The following is a 21,103-nucleotide window of genomic DNA, read 5'->3' as shown; positions in this document are numbered from 1 at the left end:
GTTCCCGCGTATCCCAGGGGCACAGGCGGTTCGAAGGCATCCCTGCGATCACATGGGCTGGCCCAACCAATGAAAGAAGGGCATCCCCATCATGCTTCTGGTGATTCCGTTTGTACGGAACTTCCATAAAGTATGAATGGGGATCACTTAAAAAATACACAAACATGTGAAATACATTTTTTTTAAATTACATATTTAAAATTAATTAATATTCCATTTAATTAAATATTTTAAACAAAATTTTTTGTTGTTGGGAAAAAAAACATTTATATGTTTTAATGGGGCTAAAAATAAATTTACCTTATTGGATAGGGTTTTTACTGTATAAAAACATTTTATTTTTATATTTTTTAAAACTCATACATTGGTAAAAGCAGGCCTTACAATTGCTTTAACCAGGCACAAGAATGTAATGGACATTCGCTGGGCAGACGTTGGCAAATAGCCCAACTCTCCGCCCGCGGAGGCCCATTTCTTTTGGATTCGTACGAACTGTTAAGAGAATTGGTGACACATCACAAGTTCCAGGTTTCAATGCATGCGCAGTGCGTGCCTAAACCCGGAAATTGCAGGGCACCTACGGGCGCGTATGCACCTCATATGCACCCGTCGGGGCTGCAAATTCAGCCCCAATATATCTCTGGTCTATTTGCGATAAGTATTAAAGACAACAGAGGCCAGTATCAGGCTGAAAATTACAATGTACTCTTTTGGCATTGAAGTTTCCCCAAGTCATGCACCTCCCAATTCCTGGGATAGACAATGGAATTATACACTGTTCGTTCTTCTTTCTATAATAGATGGGGAAACAGACACAATAACTGTCTGTGGACCAGCAAGTTGAAGATAAAGGTTTTTGTGTTGGATAGGAGGGTATAGAAACTCACAGATGAATGTGAGGGAATTATTGAGGACAAGTGGATAGTATTGAGAGAATAGGTGAGTCATCAAGGCTTTTATTTGGGCTCGGAGAGTCAGGCCAGGTTAGGGATCAATGTAGCAAGGTACAGGCTCACCAAGTTAACGAGGGAAATGTTGGGAGAAACAAAAAGGGATATTGCGTCTGTCAAGGTCGGATAAAATAACAGAAGGTAGAAGTTAATGCCACAAGTTACAATAATGAATGGATTCCAGGTTGAGGTTGTCAATGCAGAAGATCAGGTCACATATAGTTGGTCAAAAAGACAGAGAAGATCATTGGGACAAGACAAAGATTGGAAGGCAGATGAATCCTGTAATCAGAGGGATTCCATTCCTCAGAAGAGTGGATGGAAGGGTTTGGGGGAGGGCTAAAGGAGAAATTGGATGGGGCATGGCTAAAGCACCAGCCTTTCACCTCTGAGATCTAGCTTCGAATCCAGCATAGACTGATTGGAATGAAAGTCTCCTTTTTCCGCGAATTGTGAAATGAGTTTGGGTAGTGTAACTTCAGTACCAGTGGGCATGGATCTACGGCACAAAATTGACCCAGTTCAGTATCCATTGGCCACCTCACAGAGGCCACAGCATGGCTAGTGTGAGAAGGGTTGGAAATGTTAGACTGGCATGGTCCTCTCTGAGGGTGAATTCGAGGCTGAGGCACACGGTTGGGACAAAGTAGAGGGAGCTTTACTTTGCCTCTAACTGTGCTGTATCTGACCTGGAAATACTTGGTGCTGACCCTGGGTCCCTGAAATGGGACGAGTTCCATTCCCCAACACGAATATCCCGCACCGAAATGAGCACAAAAAAGCCCAATGGATAGTCGCCAATGACAGACAGGTAATGCCTAGTGTCCAAGCATTTTATTTTTGTGCACTGCTTTGGAGCCATGGAGGCAGTTATAATATTTCAATCAATGTTCCCATTAGTGGTTTCCATTATATCTCAAATTCTTGATTCTAACAGAACTTGGTGTCTGATTTAAGATTTATATCCACCAATAATGCAGCAGTGATAATGGACTCTTTAACATTTCATGATTCATGCAATTCAAACAAGACAAACCTGCAAGTAAAAATTATAAGGACAAATAGGCCTAAGTTGTCTGGGCCTTGTGGGCTGGGTTGATAGGACTTGCGGGGCCACATCTGGTCCGTGGGCTGCTGTTTGCAGTAAGTGATTGCAAAATGATGGGACATCAGTACAAAAATGGGTGAAATAGTGTAGAGGACATAAATGATACATAGATTCATAGTGCGTGCGCAAGTTGATAGTGGGCAGACATAGGTTGAGAACTGGAGCTGCTATGGACTGTCTATACAGACTGCAACATTGACGTTACTGCTCTTCAAACAGAAAGTACTTCTGGCTGAACAACAGTCATGGCTCTTAGAGCACAATAACCCCGGTTACAATGGATATTCTCTTCCTCCTTTGTGACAGCATGTGTCTGGCATAAAAGGAGCTCACCAACAAACCAACCTCCACCATATAACCCTGAACACATAATCTTGTTTGTAAATCTGTTAGTAGACAGGGAAATGTAAGCTGTGATTTTCATTTATATAGCACCTTTCACAACCCCAGGATGTCCCAAAGCACTTAACAGCCAATGAGTTACTTTTGAAGCGTAGTCACTGTTGCATTGTATGGAACGTGATAAGAGAAATGCAGGGAATAGCACCAATCCTTGTACATGGCCTTCTTTGACCTCACAAAGGCCTTTGACACTGTCAACCATCAGGGATTATGGAGCGTCCTCCTCTGTATCGGATGCCCCCAAAAGTTTGGCACCATCCTCCGCCTGCTCCACAACAGCATGCAAGCCGTGATCCTGACCAACAGATCCACCACAGACCCAATCCACGTCTGGACCGGGGTCAAGCAAGGCTGCGTCATCACGCGAACCCTTTTCTCGATCTTCCTTGCTGCAATGCTGTATCCCACTCTCAACAAGCTCCCCGCTGGAGTGGAACTAAACTATAGAACCAATGGGAACCTGTTCAACCTTCGTCGCCTGCAGGCTAGATCCAAGGTCATCCCATCCTCTATCATCAAACCACAGTATGCGGACGACGTTTGCATCTGCGCACATTCAGAGACCGAATTCCAAGCCATCGTCAACATCTTCACTGAGGCATACAAAAGCATGGGTCTTACTCTGAACTCTGCAAGACAAAAGTCTTCCACCAACCTGACCCCGCCACACAGCACTGCCCCCTGATCATCAAAATCCACGGCGTGGCCTTGGACAACGTGGACCATTTTTCATACTTCGGGAACCTACTATCAGCAAGGGCAGACATTGACGATGAAGTCCAACACAGCCTCCGGTGCGCCAGCGCAGCCTTCGGATGCCTGAGGAAGAGAGTGTTTGAAGACCTGGACGTCAAATCTGGCACCAAGCTTATGGTCTACAGGACATTAGTGATACCTGCCCTCCTATATGGCTCAGAGATGTGGACCATATACAGTAGACACCTCAAAGCGCTGGAGAAGTACCACCAGCACTGCCTCTGCAAGATCCTGCAAATCCACTGGGAGGATAGACGAACCAACGTCAGTGTTGACCAGTTCCGTTGGACCACATTGTCTGCATGCCCGACACGAGACTCCCAAAGCAAGTGCTCTACTCGGAACTCCGACACAGCAGGCGATCCCCAGGTGGGCAGAGGAAACGTTTCAAGGACACCCTCAAAGCCTCCTTGATGAAATGCAACATCCCCACCGGCACCTGGGAATCCCTAGCCAAGACTGCACTAAGTGGAGGAAGAGCATCAGGGAGGACGCTGAGCACCTCGAGTCTCGTCGCCGAGAGCATGCAGAAATCAAGCACAGACAGAGGAAGGAGCGTGCGGCAAACCAGGCTCCCCACCCACCCTTTCCTCCAACCACTGTCTGTCCCACCTGTGACAGAGACTGTAATTCCCGTATTGAATTGTACAGCCACCTGAGAACTCACTTTTAGAGTGGAAGCAAGTCTTCCTCGATTTCGCAGGATTGCCTATGATGATGGTAAAGAAGCGCAGCAGCCAACGTGCGCACAGCAAGCTCCCACAGCAATGAGATAAATGACCAGATAATCTGTTTTTAGTGGTGTTGGTTGAGGAATTATTGTTGGCTAGGGAGAACTCTCCTGCTGCTCATCAAATAGAAAACATAGAAACATAGAAATTAGGTGCAGAAGGAGGCCATTCGGCCCTTCTAGCCTGCACCGCCATTCAATGAGTTCATGGCTGAACATTCAACTTCAGTACCCCATTCCTGCTTTCTCGCCATACCCCTTGATCCCCCTAGTAGTAAGGACCTCATCTAACTCCTTTTTGAATATATTTAGTGAATTGGCCTCAACAACTTTCTTTGGTAGAGAATTCCACAGGTTCACCACTCTCTGGGTGAAGACGTTCCTCCGCATCTCGGTCCTAAATGGCTTACCCCTTATCCTTAGATTGTGACCTCTGGTTCTGGACTTCCCCAACATTGGGAACATTCTTCCTGCATCTAACCTGTCTAACCCCGTCAGAATTTTAAATGTTTCTATGAGGTCCCCTCTCATTCTTCTGAACTCCAGTGAATACAAGCCCAGTTGATCCAGTCTTTCTTGATATGTCAGTCCCGCCATCCCGGGAATCAGTCTGGTGAACCTTCGCTGCACTCCCTCAATAGCAAGAATGTCCTTCCTCAGGTTAGGAGACCAAAACTGTACACAATACTCCAGGTGTGGCCTCACCAATGCCCTGTACAACTGTAGCAACACCTTCCTGCCCCTGTACTCAAATCCCCTTGCTATGAAGGCCAACATGCCATTTGCTTTCTTAACCGCCTGCTGCACCTGCATGCCAACCTTCAATGACTGATGTACCATGACACCCAGGTCTCTTTGCACCTCCCCTTTTCCTAATCTGTCACCATTCAGATAATAGTCTGTCTCTCTGTTTTTACCACCAAAGTGGATAACCTCACATTTATCCACATTATACTTCATCTGCCATGCATTTGCCCACTCACCTAACCTATCCAAGTCGCTCTGCAGCCTCACAGCATCCTCCTCGCAGCTCACACTGCCACCCAACTTAGTGTCATCCGCAAATTTGGAGATACTACATTTAATCCCCTCATCTAAATTATTAATGTACAGTGTAAACAGCTGGGGCCCCAGCACAGAACCTTGCGGTACCCCACTAGTCACTGCCTGCCATTCTGAAAAATACCCATTTACTCCTACTCTTTGCTTCCTGTCTGACAACCAGTTCTCAATCCATGTCAGTACACTACCCCCAATCCCATGTGCTCTAACTTTGCACATTAATCTCTTGTGTGGGACCTTGTCGAACGCCTTCTGAAAGTCCAAATATACCACATCAACTGGTTCTCCCTTATCCACTCTACTGGAAACATCCTCAAAAAATTCCAGAAGATTTGTCAAGCATGATTTCCCTTTCACAAATCCATGCTGACTTGGACCTATCATGTCACCTCTTTCCAAATGCACTGCTATGACATCCTTAATAATTGATTCCATCATTTTACCCACTACCAATGTCAGGCTGACCGGTCTATAATTCCCTGTTTTCTCTCTCCCTCCTTTTTTAAAAAGTGGGGTTACATTGGCTACCCTCCACTCCATAGGAACTGATCCAGAGTCAATGGAATGTTGGAAAATGACTGTCAACGCATCCACTATTTCCCAAGGCCACCTCCTTAAGTACTCTGGGATGCAGTCCATCAGGCCCTGGGGATTTATCGGCCTTCAATCCCATCAATTTCCCCAACACAATTTCCCGGCTAATAAGGATTTCCCTCAGTTCCTCCTCCTTACTAGACCCCCCGACCCCTTTTATAACCGGAAGGTTGTTCGTGTCCTCCTTCGTGAATACCGAACCAAAGTACTTGTTCAATTGGTCCGCCATTTCTTTGTTCCCCGTTATGACTTCCCCTGATTCTGACTGCAGGGGACCTACGTTTGTCTTTACTAACCTTTTTCTCTTTACATATCTATAGAAACTTTTGCAATCCGTCTTAATGTTCCCTGCAAGCTTCTTCTCATACTCCATTTTCCCTGCCCTAATCAAACCCTTTGTCCTCCTCTGCTGAGTTCTAAATTTCTCCCAGTCCCCAGGTTCGCTGCTATTTCTGGCCAATTTGTATGCCACTTCCTTGGCTTTAATACTATCCCTGATTTCCCTTGATAGCCACGGTTGAGCCACCTTCCCTTTTTTATTTCTATGCCAGACAGGAATGTACAATTGTTGTAGTTCATCCATGCGGTCTCTAAATGTCTGCCATTGCCCATCCACAGTCAACCCCTTAAGTATCATTCGCCAATCCATCCCAGCCAATTCGCGCCTCATACCTTCAAAGTTAGCCTTCTTTAATTTCTGGACCATGGTCTCTGAATTAACTGTTTCATTCTCCATCCCAATGCAGAATTCCACCATATTATGGTCACTCTTCCCCAAGGGGCCTCGCACAACGAGATTGCTAATTAATCCTCTCTCATTACATAACACCCAGTCTAAGATGGCCTCCCCCCTAGTTGGTTCCTCGACATATTGGTCTAAAAAACCATCCCTTATGCACTCCAGAAAATCCTCCTCCACCGTATTGCTTCCAGTTTGGTTAGCCCAATCTATGTGCATATTAAAGTCACCCATTATAACTACTGCACCTTTATTGCACGCACCCCTAATTTCCTGTTTGATGCCCTTCCCAACATCACTACTACTATTTGGAGGTCTGTACACAACTCCCACTAACGTTTTTTGCCCTTTGGTGTTCTGCAGCTCTACCCATATAGATTCCACATCATCCAAGCTAATGTCCTTCCTAACTATTGCCTTAATCTCCTCCTTAACCAGCAATGCTACCCCACCTCCTTTTCCTTTTATTCTATCCTTCCTGAATGTTGAATACCCCTGGATGTTGAGTTCCCAGCCCTGCTCATCCTGGAGCCACGTCTCCGTAATCCCAATCACATCATATTTTTTAACATCTATTTGCACAGTTAATTCATCCACCTTATTGCGGATACTCCTTGCATTAAGACACAAAGCCTTTAGGCTTGTTTTTTTAACACCCTCTGTCCTTTTAGAATTTTGCTGTACAATGGCCCTTTTTGTTCTTTGCCTTGGGTTTCTCTGCCCTCCACTTTTCCTCATCTCCTTTCTGTCTTTTGTTTTTGCCTCCTTTTTGTTTCCCTCTATCTCCCTGCATTGGTTCCCATCCCCCTGCCATATTAGTTTAACTCCTCCCCAACAGCACTAGCAAACACTCCTGTCATGAGATAGTTTACGTCCACCTAAGAAGGCAGACAGAGCCTGGGTAAATGTCTTATCTGAAAGCCAGCATCTCTGACAGTGCAGCACTCCCTCAGTACTGCTGGATTATGTGCGCAAGGGCTTGAACCTGCAACCTTCTGACTCAGAGGCACAACTTCCTATTTGACCATCCAGTGCACCACCAAAGACAAAAAGTTAAGAAAGTTTTTAATGAGTGTAGACAAACAAAAGTTGGGTATTATTTCACCTCGCCCTCCCTCCCTGTCGTCTTCTGAAGGTATTGACTGGGGTACTGAAGCCCTGGATAGTGACCACACGAGGAATCCCTGCTGATTTGCTTACCCTTCCTACCCAGTGATGTTAAGTCCAGCTTTGTACCCTGATTAGAACACGGTCTGTGGTTAGCTAAACCAGTAAAGAATGGGGGATTGAACTTTTAGTTTTAATAGCTTAAGAACATAAGAACATCACGTAAGAATTAGAACAGGAGTTGGTCATTTGGCCCCTCGAGCATGCTCCGCCATTCATTGAGATTATGGCTAATCTTTTACCTCAACTCCACTTTCCTGCACTATCCCCATATCCCTCGATTCCTTTATTATCCAAAAATCTATCGATCTCTGTCTTGAATATACTCAAAGACTGAGTCTCCACTGCTTTCCGGGGTAGAGAATTCCAGAGATTCACCACCATCTGAGTGAAGAAGTTTCTCCTCATCTCAGTCCTAAATGGCCGACCCCTTATTCTGAGACTGTGTTCTAGACACCCCAGCCGGGGGAAACCTCCTCCCTGTCAAGCCCTGCAAGAACGTTGTATGTTTCATAGAAACATAGAAATTAGGTGCAGGAGCAGGTCATCCTTCCCTTCGAGCCTGCACCGCCATTCAATAAGATCATGGCTGATCATTCAACCTCAGTACCCCTTTCCTGCTTTCTCTCCATACCCCTTGATCCCTTTGGCCGTATGGGCCATATCTAACTCCCTTTTGAATATATCTAATGAACTGGGCTCAACAACTTTCTGCATTAGAGAATTCCACAGGTTAACCACCCTCTGAGTGACGAAGTTTCTCCTCATCTCGGTCCTAAATGGCTTACCTCTTATTCTTAGACTGTGACCCCTGGTTCTGGAACTCCCCAGTAATGGAAACATTCTTCCTGCCTCTAACCTGTCAGAATTTTATATGTTTCTATGAGATCCCCTCTCATTCATCTAACATCCAGTGGATACAAGACCAGTTGATCCAGTCTCTCCTCATATGTCAGTCCAGCCATCCCGGGAATCAATCTGGTGAACCTTTGCTGTACTCCCTCAATAGCAAGAACATCCTTCCTCAGATTAGGAGACCAAAACTGAACACAATAATCCAGGTGTGGCCTCACCAAGTCTCTGTACAACTGCAGTAAGACCTCCCTGCTCCTATACTCAAATCCTCTAGCTATGAAGGCCAACATGCCATTTGCCTTCTTCACCGCCTGCTGTACCTGCATGCCAAACTTCAATGACTGATGTACCATGACACCCAGGTCTCATTGCACCTCCCCTTTTCCTAATCTGTCACCATTCAGATAATATTCTGTCTTCCTGTTTTTGCCACCAAAGTGAATAACCTCACATTTATCCACATTATACTGCATCTGCCATGCATTTGCCCACTCACCTAACCTGTCCAAGTCACCCTGCAGCCTCTTAGCGTCCTCCTCACAGCTCACACTGCCAATGAGATCACCTCTCATTCTTCTAAACTCTAGAGAATATAGGCCTAGTTTACTCAATCGTTGGCAGTGTAGGTACCCACTAAGCCATGCGTGGTGTTGAACCTTGGTTCCGTAGCACCCCACAATATAATGATGTTATAAATGGGTTTCATTAAGCAGAGAGGAAGGGGTTAAATATCTTGCGTGTGTGCATCCATTCTTTGCTTTTCTGACAAACATTACTGATTCTAATGGATTTTCTATAGAGTGCAATTAAACTACTGCTAAATATAAAACAGATGTTTGAACTCTTCCAAGGATACAGGCTCGACAGTCAAGTGGGTGTCTGTCATCTTGCTGCTGCCTTGTGGACCTCATTTAGTGATCAATGATTCTTCGTGCTACACTGGGCACTCCCTGTAATTGCTCCCCGCCTCTCCCGCCCCCACAAAAATACACACAATGTCATGTATGCAGTGTTTATTTAGCAGTACTCCCCAGTTTCTCCCCTGTTTGTTCTGTCTTCCACGTTTGTGTTTGTCAAAAAGACAAATGACACGTCCGTGCCGCAACAAGCGAGAGCTGTTAATTTCTCCGGGGATTTCATTCAGCCAGATGTTGGCGCTTAATTAAACTGTAAGATAATGGATTAGATTACGTTGGTCACAAGACATTATTATTAATACGGCATTTTCACTTTCCTCGCTCGCTCTCATCTCCATTTTGGGCAATAATAGTGAAGGAAGAAATCGCGGAGGTATTGGCCATAATCTCCCAATCCTCCTTCGAAACGGGGGTGGTGCCAGAGGACTGGATGGTACACCCTCATTGAAGGGTGTAAAGATAAACCCAGCGACTATAGGCCGGTCAGTTAAACCTCGGTAGTGGGGAAGCTTTTAGAAACAATAATCAGGGACATAATTAACAGTCACTTGGACAAGTGTGGATTAATTAAGGAAAGCCAGCATGGAGTTGTTGAAGGCAAATCATGTTTAACCAACTTGATCAAGTTTTTTGATGAGGTAACAGATGGTTGATGAGGGCAATGCAGTTGACATGCTGTACGTGGATTTCCAAAAGGCGTTTGACAAAGTGCCACATAATAGGCTTGTCAGAAAAGTTGAAGCCCATGGAATAATAGGGGCAGTGGCAGCATGGATGCGAAATTGGCTCAGTGACAGGAAATAGAGAGTAGTGCTGAACGGTTGTTTTTCGGACTGGAGGAAGGTACACAGTGGTGTTCCCCAGGGGTCGATACTAGGACCACTGCTTTTCTTGATATATATTCATGACTTGGACGGGGGAGTACAGGGCACAATTTCAAAATTTGCAGCTGACTCAAAATTTGGAAGTATAGTGAACCGTGAGGAGGATAATGATTGACATTAAGAAAACATAGGCTGGTGAATGGGCGGACACGTGGCAGATAACATTTAACACAGAAAAGTGCAAAGTGATACATTTTGGTAGAAAGAATGAGGAGAGGCAATATAAACTAAAGGGTACAATCCTAAAGTGGGTGCATGAACAGAGAGACCTGGGGGTATATGTGCACAAATTGTTGAAGGTGGCAGGGCAAGTTGAGAAAGTGGTTATAAAAGCATATGGGATTCTGGGCTTCATAAATAGAGGCATAGAGTACAAAAGCATGGAAGTTATGATGAACCTTTATAAAACACTGGTTTGGCCTCAACAGAAGTATTGCGTCTAATTCTGGGCACCGCACTTAAGGAAGGTATGAACATGCCTATAGAATAAAACATTTTATTTTTGTAGCGATATAAGGTAATTGTTGAAGTCCAAACCGGAAACGTCAAAGGATAATTTTATGAAATTATGTTTCTGGGATGAATCTTCACCCACTGGGAGTGAATATCAAGTATTTTGCTCCATTAAAATGAATGGATTGAAAATCACAGGTAGTGTGCATCTGAATTCCTGATATCCCTTCCTGATCGGTGAGAATCCAGAACAGGAGTGCGATTTTGGATTTTAAAAAAGAGATACGAGGCTCAGTGGGCAGCACACTCGCCTCCGAAGGTAGTGGGTTCAAGTCCCACTCCAGGAATTTGAGCACATAAATCTAGGCTGACACTCCAGTGCAGTGTTGAGGGAGTGCTGCACTGTCGGAGGTGCCGTCTTTCAGATGAGACGTCAAAACCGTGGCCCCATCTGCTCTCTCAGGTGGATGTAAAAGATCCCACGGCACTATTTCAAAGAAGAGCAAGAGAATTATCCCCAGTGTCCTGGCCAATATTTATCCCTCAATCAACATTACTAAAACAGATTATCTGGTCATTATCACATGGCTGTTTGTGGGAGCTGGCTGTGCTCAATTGGCAGTCGCACATCCTACATTACAACAGTGATTACACTCCAAAAATACTTTATTGGTTGTAGAGCGCTTTGAGACGTCCAGTGATTGTGAAAGGTGCGATATAGATGCAAGTCAGTCTTCCTCTCTTCCCTTCCCTCCCTTCCCTCCCTTTCCCCCTCCTTCCTTCCTCTCCACAAGGTAGAGATGTTGCACTGTCAATGTCACCAGTGTAACCTAATGAGAAGGATGATTATAAAAAGGTTACATTATTAATAACTGATGAAGTTGACAGGTGAAGGGCTTTGTCAGAGGTGGGAATCAAACCTTCGAAACATGTTGAATGGGAATCGCGTTCTACTGAATTGCCCCATGATTCCTGAAAGTAAGAGGGGGAAACATCTGTACACACAACAGGAGACAGACTTTGACTATGATGCGTCTTGTTATTTCCAGCTCAGTTGAGATAGATTTCCCGCATTACAATAATAACTGGGAATAAAAAAATTCCGTGGCATTTAAAATCCCAAGAGCTGTAGTATCTGCGGCAATGTCTTAATTATACTCTGTGCAAACCAGAATAGAGGAAATAGCCAGCAGAGACTGCTGGTGAGAGCGTGTCAGTGTCGAACTGTGAGACTGAGTCCTGTCACGAGCCATGAAATCTGATTTTAATTTCTAAATCAATGACAAGAAATTGCAGTTTGCTGTTTACAGTTGTTAAATCAAAGTCTTTCTGGGATAGTTCCCTTTGGGGTGAATAGTCTTTAGGAATATAGAAAAAACAGTCGGCCCCTCGAGCCTGTTCCGCCATTCAATCAGATCATGACTGATCTGTACCTCAATTCCCATGTACCCACTTTTGATCCATAACCTTTATCTGCCGATCTCAGTCTTGACAATTTCAATTGACCCTGCATCCACAGTGATTTGGGGGAGACAATTCCACATTTCCACTGCCCTTTGTCTGAAACATTGAAAGAAATATTGACTTACATCTATATAGCTCCTTTCACGACCACTGGACGTCTCAAAGCGCTCTACAACCAATGAAGTATTTTTGGGTGCATTTCTATAGCACCGTTCACGATCATTGGCAGTCCCTCGAACGAGGATGACTTGCTTCCACATGAATTCACGGATGTTTCAATGAAGGATCCGATATTCCAGTCCTGAACTCCAATTGAAGGGGTGGAAGATGCCTGTGCGTGGATTTTTTTAACGTGTGGTGACCGTTGCACACCAGCCACCACACGGGCTTGACAGAGCTAGGCCTTAATCCAGTGGCAAGGGTTGAACCAAGACAACTGGAGACATGCTCTGCAGCAAGGACCTAGTTCCAGCACATATCGCAGTGTGGGCTGGCCCGTGTTGCCCCTAGGCTCTCGGCTCTTCTGGGCCCCATACCTTAATTTGCCGCACCTCCGCCATGATCTCTCGCCGCTCCTCCATCACGATCTCTCGCCGCTCCTTCGTCACAATCTCTCGCTGCTCCTCCACCACAAACATTCGCCGCACCTCCGCCGCGATCTCACACCACTCCTACACCACAATCTCTCGCTGCTCCTCCGCCACACAAACATTCACCACACCTCCGCCGCGATCTCTCACCGCTCCTCCGTCACAATCTCTCGCTGCTCCTCCACCACAAACATTCGCCGCACCTCCGCCATGATTTCTCACCGCTCCTACACCACAATCTCTCACCACTCCTCCTCCACAATCTCTCGCCGTTCATCCGCCACAATCTCTCACTGCTCCTCCGCCACGATCTCTTGCCGCTCATCCGCCCCAACCTTCCCGCTCCTCCGCTGTACCTAGGCCCTGCTGATGTTCCTGCCCGCGCTCCAAACAGCGACCTGGATTTTGATGACCACCCAGTAGCCACCTCGAAATTGTCGCACACTTGGAGCAGCTCACGCTGGAAGTTGTAGTGGTATGCCGCTCCAGCTCTGGAGCCCCAACCTGCGGAGGTGTTCGCTCTCCGGTCGGGGACCACGATTTTCCAGAGCCATCGCTCCAGCTCTTTTATAGCCCGACCTGCAGAGGTGTTCTCTACAATTTATTTTGGACTAATAAATCCCAGGATAAAACCCCTACAAAAGGGTCATTAAGCATCGACATTGTTGTGTATCTGTAAAGCATGCACTCCCATGTTCCGCCACCAGGGAGCGCATCCCCTGAAGTCCCAAGGGATCCCAGCATCCCTTGGGAGCACTGTATATAAGCCGGCCCCTAAGGCCTGTTCCTCACTCTGGAGTGTCTTAATAAAGACTGAGGTCACTGTTACTTTAACCTCCCTGTGTGCAGTCTCATCTGTGTTAGGAACACAATAGGCACAATCTGAGACAGTTAAATCCATCCGCGATTTGACTGCTACACATAAAGTTACCTAGACCCAATCACAAAACCCTTCTATGATTTGACTGGAAACATACAATCATCAATTCCCCGGATATGTGCTGAGGTTGACTGTAGGCCCGGATCGTAGTTTCAGCTTGCGTCTCGAAGACACACTGCTGTCTGTTGCTGTTTCGATACCGGACGTCTCAAAGCGCTTTACAGCCAATGAAGTACTTTTGGAGTGTAATCACGGTTGCAATGTGGGAAATGGCAGCCAATTTGCGCACAAGCAAGCTCCCACTAGCAGCAATGTGACAATGACCAGATAATCTTTTGTTATGTTGATTGAGGGATAAATATTGGCCAGGACACCGGGGATAACTCCCCTGCTCTTCTTCAAAATAGTGCCATGGGGTTTTTTACGTCCACTTGAGAGAGCAGACGGGGCCTCGGTTTAACGTCTCATCCCAAAGATTGCATCCTGATTTCACTCCGAGTGGCCTCGCTCCAATTTTCCGATTCCGTCTTGCTTGCAGTGAGCTATGGGGCTGGTTGCTGATTGAGAAGTCTAAACATGTGCTCCAATGAAGAAGAAAAAGTTGGATAACACGATTATAAAAAGAAGTTGTTAAAGCTAAGGAGGTGAAGGCTGAGGTGAATCCTGCGTGTTAGATATGTCGGGGACACTAAGCCAGTAGCAGACTAAGTCTCATTATAATGAGCAAAGATCAAATGAAACAAGTTGAAAATAGCATAGAATAAAGCAATAGAATAAAGATGCATCGCTGAGGCTCACTGAGTGCAGAGCATGTGAAAGAGCTACTGGCTTTCTGAAAAAGTGTTTGAATTACATTTTTAAGCCTGAAGCCTTTTAATAATATTCAGACTCCTTTCCCCTCCAAATTTCACAGGGAGAGTGAAATCAGAAGGCTCATACAAATGTGATAACAAGGTCACAACTAACAAGAGGTGCAGTGTCGGGCTATAACGGTAAAGATGGATGACTGAAGTAAAAGATGTGATGGCTGAGGTATAGGGGCAAGGGAGCTTTCAAAATACTAGCCACGCACCACAAGCCGGGGTGGGGGGAATTCCGTTACGCTCCATTTGGGGGCAGAAGTCTCGCCTCCCACCAGAAATTGAACTTGCCGTCCCTGAAGAAAAGCGGAGCGCGAAACAATGCGCTCCACTTCCGTTCTGAGGCGTTAGTTGGGCGGACGGGTCGGGAGTGGGGCGCAGTGCTATGCACTGGGCCGCGAGGCGCTGCCGGGTAGGAGGGGCTCTCCCCTTAATTAAAGGGTAGGGCCCGAGCTTCAAACTCTACATTATAAAAATGGGCCCACCCCCCACCCCCGAGGCGCGGAGGAGCCAGGCTGACCGACCACGGCACGGACCCCGCGTTCAAAGCACTTTTCCAGTCCTGTATATTCTTGCATTCCATGCAGCCACCCCCGCCCTCCCTCTCTCTCTTACCCCAGTAACAGAGGCCTGGGAACAAGGCTCTTGCTCACACCCTCAGCTTGGTTTGGGCAGACTCAATTCCTCCACTCTCAATATCCAAATACACCACTTTACATGGCCTTCCTCCTTCCTGCAATCACGGTACTGAAACCCCTGACTCATTCTTTGATGGAGCTCAACACGATGGGACTGCTTACTTCTCACACGCCATTCTCCATCTTCCATTCTTCCCATGCCAACTTGGCAATGCCTAATCATTGCTTCCTGATATATCTCCTCCTCTACTCTTTTCAAAATCATTGATGCCCTGTACTTATAGATGTTAACACTTCTTTCAGGTTACCCTAATTTTTTTCCGTTCACGGGATGTGGGCAGCATGTTGCTGGCAAGGCCAGCATTTATTGCCCTTCCCTAATTGCTCTTGAGAAGGTGGTGGTGAGCCGCCGCCTTGAACCGCTGCAGTCCGTGTGGGTGAACATGCTCCCACAGTGCTGTTAGGGCGGGAGTTCCAGGATTTTGACCCAGCGGTGATGAAGAAACGGCAATGTATTTCCAAGTCAGGATGGCGTGTGACTTACATAGGGTTACATAGGATAAACGGCACAGAAACAGGCCATTCGGCCCAACCAGTTCATGCCAGCATTTATGCTCCACTAAAGCCTCCTCCCGTCTTTCCACATCTATCAGCATAACCCTCTATTCCCTTCTCCCTCAGATACTTGTCTAGCCTCCCCTTAAATGCATCTCTACTATTCGCCTCAATCACGCCCTGTGGTAGCTGTAACAAGATAATGTATAGCGCCCTCTAACTAGGAGGTATCAATATACTGTATAGCGCCCTCTAGCTAGGAGGTATAGGGAGCTGTATTGAGAGAGAGGGTCTATGAAGGAACGCCATCTTAAGCTCCACATGGCTGACTGAGATTCCCAAATAAATAGAGTTAAATTGAACTAAGAGTGAACAAGAAACTATAAAATACAGTACGAGTTCCACATTCTCACCACTCTTTGGGTAAAGCATTTTATTCTGACTTGGAGGGGAACTTGGAGGTGGTGGTGTTGCCATGTGCTGGCAGCCCTTGTCCTAGGTGGTAGAGGCCGCGGGTTTGGGAGGCGCTGGCAAAGAGGCCTTGGCGAGTTGCTGCAGTGCATCTTGAGGATGGTACACACCAGCCACGGTGCGCTGATGGAGGAGGGAGTGAATGTTTAAGGTAATTAAAAAGGGAGAAAGAAGAAAATAAATTCAAACAGCGTTCAGTCAGATTTTGCAACCGCAGCTCCAGCAGGTACCCAAATGCTTGAGATATTCCAGTTGTGTCAGTCTCAGTCATGAAGACTGTGATGTGCAGCTCATTAGACAGCATAATGCCTGCTCAGCAGCTTAACAGGATACTAGATTCAGCAAAGGGCCGATCTAATGTGCCCGTTGAACTAATTTACAGTAATAAAGATGGCAGTAAAACTGATAAAAGTATCTGAAAATATTTTCAGTGCACTTGCACTTGGACAGCCAGTGAGGATGAAATATCACCCTGCAAAATTAGCATCGAGCTGTCAGAAGGAAATGCCGGGTGACGGCTGATTAATAGGCAGGATGCTCCAAATACATTTGACCAACATTGTAATGTGATTTGTGCATGGGCAGTCGGCCAAGGACGCGGTGGCTATGCGGATAGTTTATCATCCCGCAGCTCTGGCAAAAAAAGAGCCCAACGTTTTCCCAACCGGGCCTGTGCCCCATTGTTCACAAGGGCTGGGTTCAAAGCGATTGGGTATTGCTCACAAACCAACCTTTACATTGCCTCTGAGCCTTCAGTGCAAGATTGTAGCGCCTGTGCGGAAACTTGCGAGCTGTCCCGGGCGCACTTGGTCAAATGCCAGCAGCGAGTAACATAGGCGGCACAGTTACAGGAATTCTAGCGGGAGTGAATTTGGTCTTCACCGGCCGCGGGGAACGGACTCATCACCAATCGGCAGCCCCGTACGATTTACTTTCGCATTCACATCGGCGCTCCACTATGGGCCGGTCTCGTGCTACTGGTGAAAACTAATTTCCTCCCCAGCATCTCTTGTCAATATCTGATCACAAGTCACTAGAAAATGCAGTATTATTTATTATTTGAATTATCTAGGCTGACACTCCAGTGCAGTGCTGCAGTGGCGGAGGTGCCATTTTTCAAATGAGATGTTAAACTGAGGCCCCGTCTGCCCCTCAAGTGGATGTAAAAGATCCCATGGCATCATTTCGAAGAAGAGCAGGGGAGTTATCACCGGTATCCTGGCCAATATTTATCTCTCAATCAATATAACAAAAAAACAGATTAGCTGGTCATTATCACATTGCTGTTTGTGGGTGCTTGCTGTGCGCAAATTGGCTGCCACGCTTCCCACATTACACCAGTGGCTACACTCCAAAAGCACTTCATTAGCTGTAAAGCGCGTTGGGATGTCCGGTGGTCGTGAAAAGCGCTATATAAATCCAAGTCTTTTTAATATTATTGTGGTGATGTAAATCACATTGAAACGGTATACAGGTGTCACAATGCCAATGAGGTCACCGGCCTACAATGCCAATGGAAAAGTTTACTGTCTCCCTGAGCCTGAATAGATTCTTGTTTAGCGCAGGCAATTTCCCTGTAAAGCAATAAAGCCGCCTCTTGTTTGAAGGTGAATTTCCTGGCTGTGGTTTCCTCGGCTCGATATTTTCCCTTGATGTGGAAAACTCCAGGCCCTGCTTCAGTCATTGTGGAATAATCTCATCCAAAAGAAACCGAATGAAGCTTAAAAACAACATCTTTGGAAATCGATCTCGCGCACACGGAGCCGCAGCTGAATTTAACCTGAAATGTCGAACTTTGATGTGTTTCCATATTGTCATGCATGGTCTGATGGAACAATCAGCTAATGAGAGTTATACTCAACTCCACACAGGAACACTCAAATTACTCTACTCAGGATTCTGTGGATTATGTGCAAGAATGGCACAATAGTTTGAAATCAATGAGTGCTCCCGACGATATACATAAGAACATAAGAATTAGGAACAGAAGTAGGCCATCTAACCTCTCAATCCTGCTCCGCCATTCAAAAAGATCATGGCTGATCTGGCCGTGGACTCAGCTCCACTTACCCGTCTGCTCCCTGGAACCCTTAGTTCCCTTATTGGTTAAAAATGTATCTATCTGTGACTTGAATACATTCAATGAGCTAGCCTCAACTGTTTCCCTGGGCAGAGAATTCCACAGATTCACAACCCTCTGGGAGAAGAAATTCCTTCTCAACTCGGTTTTAAATTGGCTCCCCCGTATTTTGAGGCTGTGCCCCCTAGTTCTAGTCTCCCCGGCTAGTGGAAACAACCTCCCTGCCTCTATCTTGTCTATCCCTTTCATTATTTTAAATGTTTCTATAAGATCACCCCCCATCCTTCTGAACTCCAACGAGTAAAGACCCAGTCTACTCAATCTATCATCATAAGGTAACCCCCTCATCTCCGGAATCAGCCTAGTGAATTGTCTCTGTACCCCCTCCAAAGCTAGTATATCCTTCCTTAAGTAAGGTGACTAAAACTGCACGCAGTACTCCAGGTGCGGCCTCACCAATACCCTGTACAGTTGCAGCAGGACCTCCCTGCTTTTGTACTCCATCCCTCTTGCAATGAAGGCCAACATTCCATTCACCTTCCTGATTACCTGCTGTACCTGCAAACTAACATTTTGGGATTCATGCACAAGGACCCCCAGGTCCCTCTGCACCGCAGCATGTTGTAATTTCTCCCCATTCAAATTAATATTCCCTTTTACTTTTTTTTTCCAAGGTGGATGACCTCACATTTTCCGACATTGTATTCCATCTGCCAAACCTTAGCCCATTCGCTTAACCTATCTAAATCTCTTTGCAGCGTCTCCGTGCCCTCTACACAACCCGCTTTCCCACTAATCTTTGTGTCATCTGCAAATTTTATTACACTACACTCTGTCCCCTCCTCCAGGTCATCTATGTATATTGTAAACAGTTGTGGTTCCAGCACCGATCCCTGTGGCACACTACTAACCACTGATTTCCAACCTGAAAAGGACCCATTTATCCCAACTCTCTGCTTTCTGTTAGCCAGACAATTCTCGATCCATGCTAATACATTTCTGCTGACTCCGCGTACCTTTATCTTCTGCAGTAACCTTTTGTGTGGCACCTTATCGAATGCCTTTTGGAAATCTAAATACACCACATCCATCGGTACACCTCTATCCACCATGCTCGTTATATCTTCAAAGAATTCCAGTAAATTAGTTAAACATGATAGATAAATAGATGTGGTGGCTTCCTTTTGTAGAGTATGCACACTGATCCCACCAATGCTGGCAGCAAAACAAACAACAGTGTGTGCCAAACAGTGTGTAACATAAAAACATAGAAAATAGGTGCAGGAGTAGGCCATTCAGCCCTTCGAGCCTGCACCACCATTCAATAAGATCATGGCTGATCATGCACTTCAGTATCCCGTTCCTGCTTTCTCTCCATACCTCTTGATCCCTTTAGCCGTATGGGCCACATCTAACTCCCTTTTGAATATATCTAATGAATTGGCCTCAACAACTTTCTGTGGTAGAGAATTCCACAGGTTCACCACTCTCTGGGTGAAGAAGTTTCACCTCATCTCGGTCCTAAATGGCTTACCCCTTATCCTTAGACTGTGACCCCTGGTTCTGGACTTCACCAACATCGGGAACATTCTTCCTGCATCTAACCTGTCCAATCCGATCAGAATTTTATATGTTTCTATGAGATCCCCTCTCAGTCTTCTAAATTCCATGATTGCCATGCAGCAATGTAGCGACCCTTGGAAGAGGAATTCAGTATCGCCTCACTTGGGGCACTAACTTTTGAAAGCTGGGAAAATTAGCGGCAGGCGCTAATAATTGCCAGCTTTTTCTAAATTTGATGTTTGCGCTCCAGGAAGGAAGTGGCGTGGTAAATCAAGCACTCCGCTTCCTTCCTGGAGCGCTAAAGGACGCAGGCCAGGCGGTAGTGGTGCAGCATTGCCACGACCCGAGGCTCCTTCCCTCCCTCGCTGCAGGCTCTGCCTTTTGGTTAGTTGGTCCCCGACGGCAGCCGTGATCCGGCCCGATCAGTCCCGAGCGCTCCCGCAGAGTGCCGGGCTGATCGATTGCGGCCGAAGTGGAAGCGGAAAAAAATTGCAAGTAACCGTTTCAACAATTTTCCCACTTACCTCGGCAACCTCCCTTTAACTTCTGCACCCGAAGCTCCCGGTTAATGAAACGGTTTCTGGCTGGGTTTCCCAGGGCTCGGGAATACCGGCAGTGAAAGAGGAGGCGGGAACTGCCGGATCGAGGAGGTAAGTGCCTTTTACAGCACTCCTTGTGGGATAGGCGGGACAGGAGTGCTTTACCCGGCCTGGCAAGGAAGCTTTCGGGCTCCCCGTTGCCAATTTCTGTCTCCCTCTCGCTCGCTCTCCTGTCTCGACCGATTACCTCCTCCCCAAGAGTCCCTGGTTGCCGCTGGTTTTCCCGCCCGGCGGCCGGCCGCCTGTTAATTTAGACTGCAGCCGGGCGGGAAGCGGAAGATAAAATAATGATAATGAGGTCCTGCCATTAAATTCGTCAGGAACTCCGGGTTTTCCCGCCCGGCCGTGCTCTCCCACACCCTCCCCCGTAAATACCGGGGCCACTGTCTTTGTTCAGCTGCATAGACCAGATATTGGCCCTGACATTGCGGCATCTCCGGGTGCGTACAATGTGTGCACGCGCCGTAAGAGGCCCCGCAAGTTCTGGGTTTATGCGCGCGATGTGCATGTGCCTAAATCCGGCACTTGTGATCTGTCAAAATGTCTTTTGACAGATTGCACGCATCTGCAGGCGAAGGGCCTTTGTGGGCTGAGGTTTGGCCTATTTGCCCAACTCTTACCCAGCGAATGCCCTTCAAACTCTTAAACCTGGTAAAAGCAGGCGTAAGGTCTGCTTTTACCAGCGTCAGAGTTTTAATAGATTAAAAAAAATTTTATTATTTAATTTTCTATTAAAGACCCTGTCTATGAAGGTAAGTTTATTTTTTAACATTATTAAACTTTTTA

At 46.3% G+C, this 21,103-nt stretch overlaps 1 protein-coding gene across 1 annotated transcript in view; it reads left to right on the top strand.

Moving 5' to 3' along the window:
- The window catches only part of fuom (fucose mutarotase), a 167,252-nt gene that overhangs the window by 50,017 nt on the left and 96,132 nt on the right, over positions 1–21,103 (top strand). The window lies entirely within an intron of this gene.

Source organism: Pristiophorus japonicus, chromosome 22 (assembly GCF_044704955.1).
Source record: "Pristiophorus japonicus isolate sPriJap1 chromosome 22, sPriJap1.hap1, whole genome shotgun sequence".
Classification (NCBI taxonomy): domain Eukaryota; kingdom Metazoa; phylum Chordata; class Chondrichthyes; family Pristiophoridae; genus Pristiophorus; species Pristiophorus japonicus.
Note: the sequence above shows the minus strand (reverse complement) of the source record. Positions and strands in the feature narration are given on the sequence as shown.